This window comes from Coregonus lavaretus (assembly GCF_964263955.1).
Source record: "Coregonus lavaretus genome assembly, chromosome: 20".
Classification (NCBI taxonomy): Eukaryota; Metazoa; Chordata; class Actinopteri; order Salmoniformes; family Salmonidae; genus Coregonus; species Coregonus lavaretus.
The window spans coordinates 5,883,880-5,893,007 of NC_140007.1; the positions used below are offsets into that span (position 1 = coordinate 5,883,880).

General features: G+C 42.6%; 1 pseudogene across 1 annotated transcript; it reads right to left on the minus strand.

Annotated features, from left to right (window-relative positions):
• Positions 1 to 974: 974 nt before the first annotated feature.
• Positions 975 to 4,625, minus strand: LOC311147583 (putative nuclease HARBI1; annotated as a pseudogene). Its single transcript has 2 exons — positions 4,543 to 4,625; positions 975 to 1,841 (listed from the first exon to the last, which is right to left on the minus strand). The product of its transcript is annotated as a putative nuclease HARBI1 (transcript).
• Positions 4,626 to 9,128: the final 4,503 nt, after the last annotated feature.

Sequence of the window (9,128 nt, forward strand, 5' to 3'; positions counted from 1 at the left end):
TCTTTCAAGGGCACAGCTGTGTGGAGATATGAGGTGGATAGAGGCTGGCTTGAACAGAGAGGAGTAACGGAACTAACGTTATCACTTGTTTGTGCGCTATGACCCGATACACATAGCCACAAGAAGGAAACAAGGTAGCTTATGATGCCCTGATCTGCCGGGGAGGGGTGGAACCAGCCATGATTAAGCATTTTTAGGTCCACTATATAAGACGTCAGCATTTCCTGTTTGTTGGGCTCTCAACAAATCACCTATTGGTGGGTCGTTGACCAACACCATTATTGCGATAATTCATCGATATCAAATAAAGATTGATTGTTTGAAGAAATGACAAAGTCTCTCTCACTTGATTAGAATTTCGATGACATTCTTTGATGGCCAGCAACCCCTGGAAGGTATCCCCGATGATGACCATTTGGATAATTCATATGGGCGACCATTAAAATCCTCATTTGGTAAGATTAATTCATGCAACATGTGCCATTTCCGGACTGCAGGGAATATGTAATGTTGTCAGTAATCTCTTGCACTCCCATAATAAAAATAATGTAATGAACTCAACTCTTGAAGAAATGATGTTCTCTAATGCAGCATTGTAATCATTTTCTAGAGGCAGATGATCAACATAGCTTGGAGGGGATAAGACAGGATAAAGGTCTGCCCAGCACCCAGAAGGAAATATTGTGTCACTAACCCAGGCCGAAGGACAAAGACAAAAAGGCTGAGCATGCATGAGAAAGTGGCCGTGGAATTTCATGTGCGTAAACAAATGTATTTAAAAGAAGATTATGATATGAAGATGAAAATCCTTCATGTTGAGTTGGCTATGAAGGAGGAGGAGAGAAACAGGAAGCAGCAGCAGTACCAATGTTCTTCTCGAACCAGCACCAGTTCGGGGTCCTGACATTTCCATTTATGAATTAAAAACCTTTTTGTTACCAACCCATGGCTATTGTTTGCTTCAATCACTTGAACTATCTTTGTTGTGAGAAGTACTGCATAGCAAAAGCATCTCTGCAGGCTTTTCCATTTCTGCCATTGTCATCCTCAACCATGGGAACATCTGGGCCATCCTCATCTTCAATGCGAGGATCTGGGCAGCCATGCTGTTTGAGGTCATTGTGAAGCACTGCTGTTGCAATTATGACAATGCAGCATCTTGGTTGAAAGCGCAATGTGTTTGAGACACTGGAAACGACTCTTCCATACAACAAATATGAGCTCCACTACACCTCTGGTGCAGATATGAGCTTGGTTGTACCGTTGTTGCTCAGGTCCTATTGCATGAAGATGGGGGTGAGCAAGAAGTTGGTCTGTCACCAAGTATGATTCCACTATGTTGTCCTCCTTCAAGCTGAGCACACAAAGAGGAGTTTGGGAAAATCGTTGAGTCATGAGTTGCACCAACGTGCAACAATGTTGGAGAACTGCAAATTGGGAGTGCACACACTTCGTACATTTATTGAGAACCAGTTTTACGATTCCTGTACTCCTCAGCATCTGCTGTAGCGGGACACTTGATGGGAATATGACTCATAGACACAGGGAACTTGATGTAATTGTCTTTCAGTTCACATATAGCATTGCAGACTTTGTGGACTATTCTACATACAGTCGGTTCACTTACACCACACAAATCTCGTGTTTCACAATGGAAGGTTCCAGATGCCAAAAACCTCAAGGTGATCAGTACTTGTAGGGAAGGAGGGATGGACCTTCCCTGAAGAGAATCAGATGAAAGCCTTGGCTCAAGCAAACAAATGATGTCAGCTGCATTTTCTTTGTACATACGGAAACGGTCACGGAAATTGATTTCATCAAAATCATTCAGTGGGTTGCTCCTGACTATAACCACCCTTCAGTCTGGCCTTGGTGGTTCTCTTTAATCATCAATGAAATAGTCCAGTTAATCCATTTTCCTCCATTGCAAACTTGGGGGCCAACATCCATTAATCTGAAGTTAAAACTGCCTCTAGCCAGGTTTAATTCAAGCCTTCCCTTAGATCTACACCAAACAAAAAATATGTAAAGCGTTAGTCCCATGTTTCATGAGCTGAAATAAAAGATCCCAGAAATGTTCCATACGTACACAAAGCTTATTTCTCTCAAATTTTGTGCACACATTTGTTTACATCCCTGTTAGTTAGCATTTCTCCTTTTCCAAGATAATCCATCCACCTGACAGGTGTGGCATATCAACAAGCTGATTAAACAGAATGATCATTACACAGGTGCACCTTGTGCTGGGGACAATAAAAGGCCACTGTAAAATGTGCAGTTTTGTCACACAACACAATGCCACAGATGTCTCAAGTTTTGAGGGAGCATGCAATCGGCATGCTGACTGTAGGAATGTCCACCAGAGCTGTTGCCAGATAATTGAATGTTAATTTCTCTACCATAAAACAATGTTGTTTAAGAGAAATTGGCAGTACGTCCAACCGGCCTCACAACCGCAGACCACACTGTATTTTGTCGTGTGGACGAGCGGTTTGCTGATGTCAACGTTGTGAACAGAGTGCACCATGGTGGCGGTGGGGTTATGTTATGGGCAGGCATAAGCTATGGACAATAAACACAATTACATTTTATCGATGGCAATTTGAATGGACATAAATGCTGTAACGAGATCCATTGCGAGGCCCATTTCTTTAAAGGTATCTGTGACCAACAGACGCATATCTGTATTCCCAGTCATGTGAAATCCATAGATTAGTGCCATATGAGTGATTTCCTCATATGAACTGTAACTCAGTAAAATCAATGAAATTGTTGCATGTTGCGTTTATATTTTTGTTCAGTATATTAACTCTAATCATCCTTCTGGAAATCAGACTTTTTCAATCTAGAATAGGGCAAGTCTGAAACTATTTTAAACCATGTCTGAGAAATGCAATTTCAGTTAGTCCAGTTTAAAAGTGCAATTTAGTCTAGGATTAGGCTTAATCTGTGTCCGCATAATGTCACCACAAACACTTAATTAATAAGCTTGAGAAGGCTAAATAAAAACCAAGCCATTGACAGTATTTGCTCTGGCCCTCCATTCTTTCTACTATACTCAGGGGTTAAAGGAAGCAGTGGTCACCAACCTTTTCTCAGTCAAGATCACTTTTGCAGTCAAAAAGCAAGCCGAGATCTAATGAGCATAAATAATTTGCAAATAATTAGCTTTTTTATTTCACTGGACTGATGGTCATGGTGCTTTCACGTCAACTTGGAACTCAAAGGAGAGAAAAAACGCAGTCAAATCATTGCGTCAGTGATCTTCAGGTTGGAAAATCACCCTCACAAAAAAAGATTGCCGTTTTGAAACTACAGTAAAGGTGCAGTAACTGCAGTTGACTGTGGTATTTTGGACGCAGTGAATGCAGAATAACTGCAGTATAACTGCAGTTGAACTGTAGTTATACTGCACTCTGACTGCAATCTTTTTTCGTAGAAAGATGCCCGAGTTCTCAACTTGGAATTCCGAGTTGGATGACCGTTCAAAACGATTTTTTCCAGTCAGATCTCGTTTTTTTTCTTGAGTTCCCAGTTGTCTTGAAAGCACTGAAGTTGGAGATTTCCGAGTTCCCAGTTGTTTTGAACACGGCATTAGTCTCAGCAGAGGGAGAGAGAGCAGCAGAGGGTCCGCCTCTCACGGTCCCTGCTCTCTTTCCTTTCCACCTGATGACGTAACTCGAGTCGCACCGCAACAGCCTCATGACCAGAGAAAGTGAAATATTCCTTGATATTAAAATAGCCATGACGAGCTGCTAATAATAATCGAAACGCACGGCTATCGAAAGACTTGGCTACTCATTTATTGCAGCTGCAATGTGAATGGAAGTAGGGAGAAGCGCATTTTAAGTTTTGAATAGTGTTGAATAAAACAGTGTTGACAGTGCTGAATAAAAACTTTGACATAAACCAGGGCCGCAACTTTCACTGGGGACGGGGGGGGGGGGGGGTCATGTCCCTCCCACATTCTGAAATTGCATTTTTGTCCCCCCCAGTTTTATCATTGGAATGTGATACAAATACGATCAACGGTGTGCTTTAGGACCATGCGGACGCCTCCGAGCGGTCGGGTAGGCTATCCAACTGGATAGAAAAATAATAATATGTCCCCCCCACTTATAAAACCAAAGTTGCGCCCCTGATATAAACTCACTCATAAAAACAGCATCTCTTTGCTGTATTCTTTGACAGTCTCTCTCTCTGGTCATGGATTCAAAGTGATGAAATCTCAAGTAGGCTAGTATCAAAAGTTGCTGTGGAAACTGTAGGCATGGTGATTTGAGCTATCCGATTGGCTAGCACAGTAGGCACACTTAATTTAGCCACAGATTTTCGGTACGCCGAGTAGGCAAGGTTTGTCTTTTCAGACAAATGATATGGTTCAAAATGGGAACACTTTGCCTACACGGTGCTCAGGGCTTCTGAATCTAATGCATCTACAGCCAACAGAGCAACACAAATAAAAAAAAGGAACGCAAGCCTTATCTTTCGCTTTTCTACAGAAATGTTTGGTGATCGACTAGGAATGCCTTGAAGATCGACCAGTCGATGAGGTTGGTGGTGACCACAAAGCGTTCGATTGGCCTGCTGGGGGGCAAGGAGACCCACAGCTCCGCTAAAATCATTGTCAACTGCATGTCGTTTTTAAGGGATTGTTAAATAAATGTGAACTATTTGGTTGTAATATCATCACAAACACACAAAAACATACGAAATCTGCTGAAATACTTTTTGTACATATTTGCACGAATTGAGTGTGATTCTGTTATTCTGTGACAAAACTGCACATTTTAAAGTGGCCTTATATTGTCCCCAGCACAAGGTGCACCTGTGTAATGATCATGCTGTTTAATCAGCTTCTTGATATGCCACACCTGTCAGGTGGATGGATTATCTTGGCAAAGGAGAAATGCTCACTAACAGGGATGTAAACAAATTTGTGCACAACATTTTAGAGAAATAAGCTTTTTGTGCGTATGGAACATTTCAGGGATTCTTTTTTCAGCTCATGAAACATGGGACCAACACTTTACATGTTGCATTTATATTTTTGTTCAGTGTAGTAAATACGGTATACCGCCCAGCCCTAGGAGTATTTGAGAAGACTCATGTGACCATAGGCCTACTGGTAAAATGCACATGAGGGAGTACTTCAGAAGTACTCCGGGGAGAGCTAAATTCAGCTGGTGGTACAGTAACAGAAAAAGGTTGGGAACCACTGCACTACACAAATTGCTACATCATGGGCACTATTCAGGGACATTTCCGTCTCAGAGATTTATGCAACGGCTAGTTTGGCTTCCCGTCACACCTTTGTGAGGTTCTAAAGTGCAATGTCTCACTCATCTCCTTCAGAGAACCGGGGTTACATACCGTCACCTAAAGTCATGATAAACTTCACAGGGTGGTGAAAGTGCACAGTGATGAGCTTGATGCTCCTTTCCAATAAATATCAAGGGTCTTATTCTGGTGACATGATGATCGATGTTTGGCTGCCGTTTGACAAATAAAAATAATCTTGCTCTTTTGTTCATAATAATCTCATCATGTAGGCTATCCTGGCCGCACTGTATCTGCGAGCTGTTGGCTAGAGCGCACGTGCCAAGACCAGAGTGGGCACGTGCACTACATAACGCAAAATTAAGTGACAAAGCCATCAGTGGAGTATAATGTTTTTAACTTGTAGTTTTTATTTGTTACGTGGGAATTCAACCGCAAAAAAATAATATGTACAGTGGGGAGAACAAGTATTTGATACACTGCCGATTTTGCAGGTTTTCCTACTTACAAAGCATGTAGAGGTCTGTAATTTTTATCATAGGTACACTTCAACTGTGAGAGACGGAATCTAAAACAAAAATCTAGAAAATCACATTGTATGATTTTTAAGTAATTAATTTGCATTTTATTGCATGACATAAGTATTTGATCACCTACCAACCAGTAAGAATTCCGGCTCTCACAGACCTGTTAGTTTTTCTTTAAGAAGCCCTCCTGTTCTCCACTCATTACCTGTATTAACTGCACCTGTTTGAACTCGTTACCTGTATAAAAGACACCTGTCCACACACTCAATCAAACAGACTCCAACTTCTCCACAATGGCCAAGACCAGAGAGCTGTGTAAGGACATCAGGGATAAAATTGTAGACCTGCACAAGGCTGGGATGGGCTACAGGACAATAGGCAAGCAGCTTGGTGAGAAGGCAACAACTGTTGGCGCAATTATTAAATAGAAGAAGTTCAAGATGACGGTCAATCACCCTCAGTCTGGGGCTCCATGCAAGATCTCACCTCGTGGGGCATCAATGATCATGAGGAAGGTGAGGGATCAGCCCAGAACTACACGGCAGGAGCTGGTCAATGACCTGAAGAGAGCTGGGACCACAGTCTCAAAGAAAACCATTAGTAACACACTACGCCGTCATGGATTAAAATCCTGCAGCGCACGCAAGGTCCCCCTGCTCAAGCCAGCGCATGTCCAGGCCCGTCTGAAGTTTGCCAATGACCATCTGGATGATCCAGAGGAGGAATGGGAGAAGGTCATGTGGTCTGATGAGACAAAAATAGAGCTTTTTGGTCTAAACTCCACTCGCCGTGTTTGGAGGAAGAAGAAGGATGAGTACAACCCCAAGAACACCATCCCAACCGTGAAGCATGTAGGTGGAAACATCATTCTTTGGGGATGCTTTCCTGCAAAGGGGACAGAACGACTGCACCGTATTGAGGGGAGGATGGATGGGGCCATGTATTGCGAGATCTTGGCCAACAACCTCCTTCCCTCAGTAAGAGCATTGAAGATGGGTCGTGGCTGGGTCTTCTAGCATGACAACGACCCGAAACACACAGCCAGGGCAACTAAGGAGTGGCTCCGTAAGAAGCATCTCAAGGTCCTGGAGTGGCCTAGCCAGTTTCCAGACCTGAACCCAATAGAAAATCTTTGGAGGGAGCTGAAAGTCCGTATTGCCCAGCGACAGCCCCGAAACCTGAAGGATCTGGAGAAGGTCTGTATGGAGGAGTGGGCCAAAATCCCTGCTGCAGTGTGTGCAAACCTGGTCAAGACCTACAGGAAACGTATGATCTCTGTAAACAAAGGTTTCTGTACCAAATATTAAGTTCTGCTTTTCTGATGTATCAAATACTTATGTCATGCAATAAAATGCAAATTAATTACTTAAAAATCATACAATGTGATTTTCTGGATTTTTGTTTTAGATTCCGTCTCTCACAGTTGAAGTGTACCTATGATAAAAATTACAGACCTCTACATGCTTTGTAAGTAGGAAAACCTGCAAAATCGGCAGTGTATCAAATACTTGTTCTCCCCACTGTATGTGCTCTACGTCATCATGCACAGCCTTTTATCCACAACAAGTCAATTTGATGGAAACACATACTCAAATCAAGAAGTGTTCCTGAGAATGAAAGGCTTCATGGAAGTTTTATTATTTTGTACAGCAAGATTAGCTTTTTATTTGTTTTCTGTAAACTCTCACATTTTCGGATTTAGAAGGTATTTTTTTCACCCATTTAATCTCTTGGTCAAATATGTTTTCCTTTATTTTGTAAGCACTATCTGTCTGATTTAATTTCCTTTCATCAAACTATGTTGATGGAATGTTTGTAGCATACAATACATCATACTTCCATCATACTGTTGGTTAGTGTTTCCCACTGCACAAATTGCCAGCAGCATACTACCCCGCATCCCACTGCTGGATTGCCTCTGAAGCTAAGTAGGGTCGGTCCTGGATGGGAGACCAGATGCTGCTGGAAGTGGTGTTGGAGGGCCAGTAGGGGGCGTTCTTCCCTCTGGTCTAAGGATAGCCCAGGGCAGTGAAGGGGACATTGTCCTTTGTAGGGTGACGTCTTTCGGATGGGACGTTAAACGGGTGTCCTGACTCTCTGTGGTCATTACAAATCCCATGGAATTTATTGTAAGCGTATTGGTGTTAACCCCAGTGTCATGGCTAAATTCCCAACCTGGCCTCATTCCATCATGACCACCTAATCATCCCCCTCATTCCTAATTGGTATATCACTCGTCAGCTGATGTGTGGTGAGCGTTCTGGCACAAAAATGGTTGCAGTGCATCACCCAGGAGATGCATGAGGTGAGTATCCCCCTTACTATGTATGTAAAGATCATTTGGTAGAAAAGTGCTATATATGTCCAATCAATTATTATCTATTTTCTAACATTAGGCTACTCAAAATATGTGTTGTAATCTAAAATCACTGTAGATGTATTTTTGTGTGTTTACTGTTTAATTAATCTAATGCATGTATTCATGTTGAGTAAAGTGACAGTTCTGTAGTTTTAGTACACTGAACAAAAATATGAACGCAACATGCAACAATTTCAAAGATGTTACGGAGTTACAGTTCATATAAGGGAATCAGTCAATTGAAATAATTTCATTAGGCCCTAATCTATGGATTTCACATGATTGGGAATACAGATATGCATCTGTTGGTCACAGATACCTTAACAAAAAGGTGGGGGCATGGATCAGAAAACCAGTCAGTATCTGGTGTGACCACCATTTGCCTCATGCAGCGCAACACATTTCCTTTGCATAGAGTAGATCAAGCTATTGATTGTGGCCTGTGGAATGTTGTCCCACTCCTTTTCAACGGCTGTGTGAAGTTACTGGATATTGGCAGGAACTGGAACACGCTGTCGTACACGTCGATCCAGAGCATCCCAAACATGCTCAAAGGGTGACATGTCTGGTGAGTATGCAGGCCATGGAAGAACTGGGACATTTTCAGCTTCCAGGAATTATGTACAGATCCTTATAACATGGGGCCATGCATTATTATGCTGAAACCTGAGGTGATGGCACAACAAAGGACCTCAGGATCTCGTCACGGTATCTCTGTGCATTCAAATTGCCATCGATAAAATGCAATTGTGTTCGTTGTCCATAGCTTATGCCTGCCTGCCTGCCTGCCCATACCATAACCCTACCACCATGGAGCACTATGTTCACAACGTTGACATCAGCAAACCGCTCGCCCACACGACGCCATACACGCTGTCTGCCATCTGACCGGTACAGTTGAAACCGGGATTCATCCGTGAAGAGCACACTCCTCCAGCATGCCAGTGAGACGGTTTCTGACA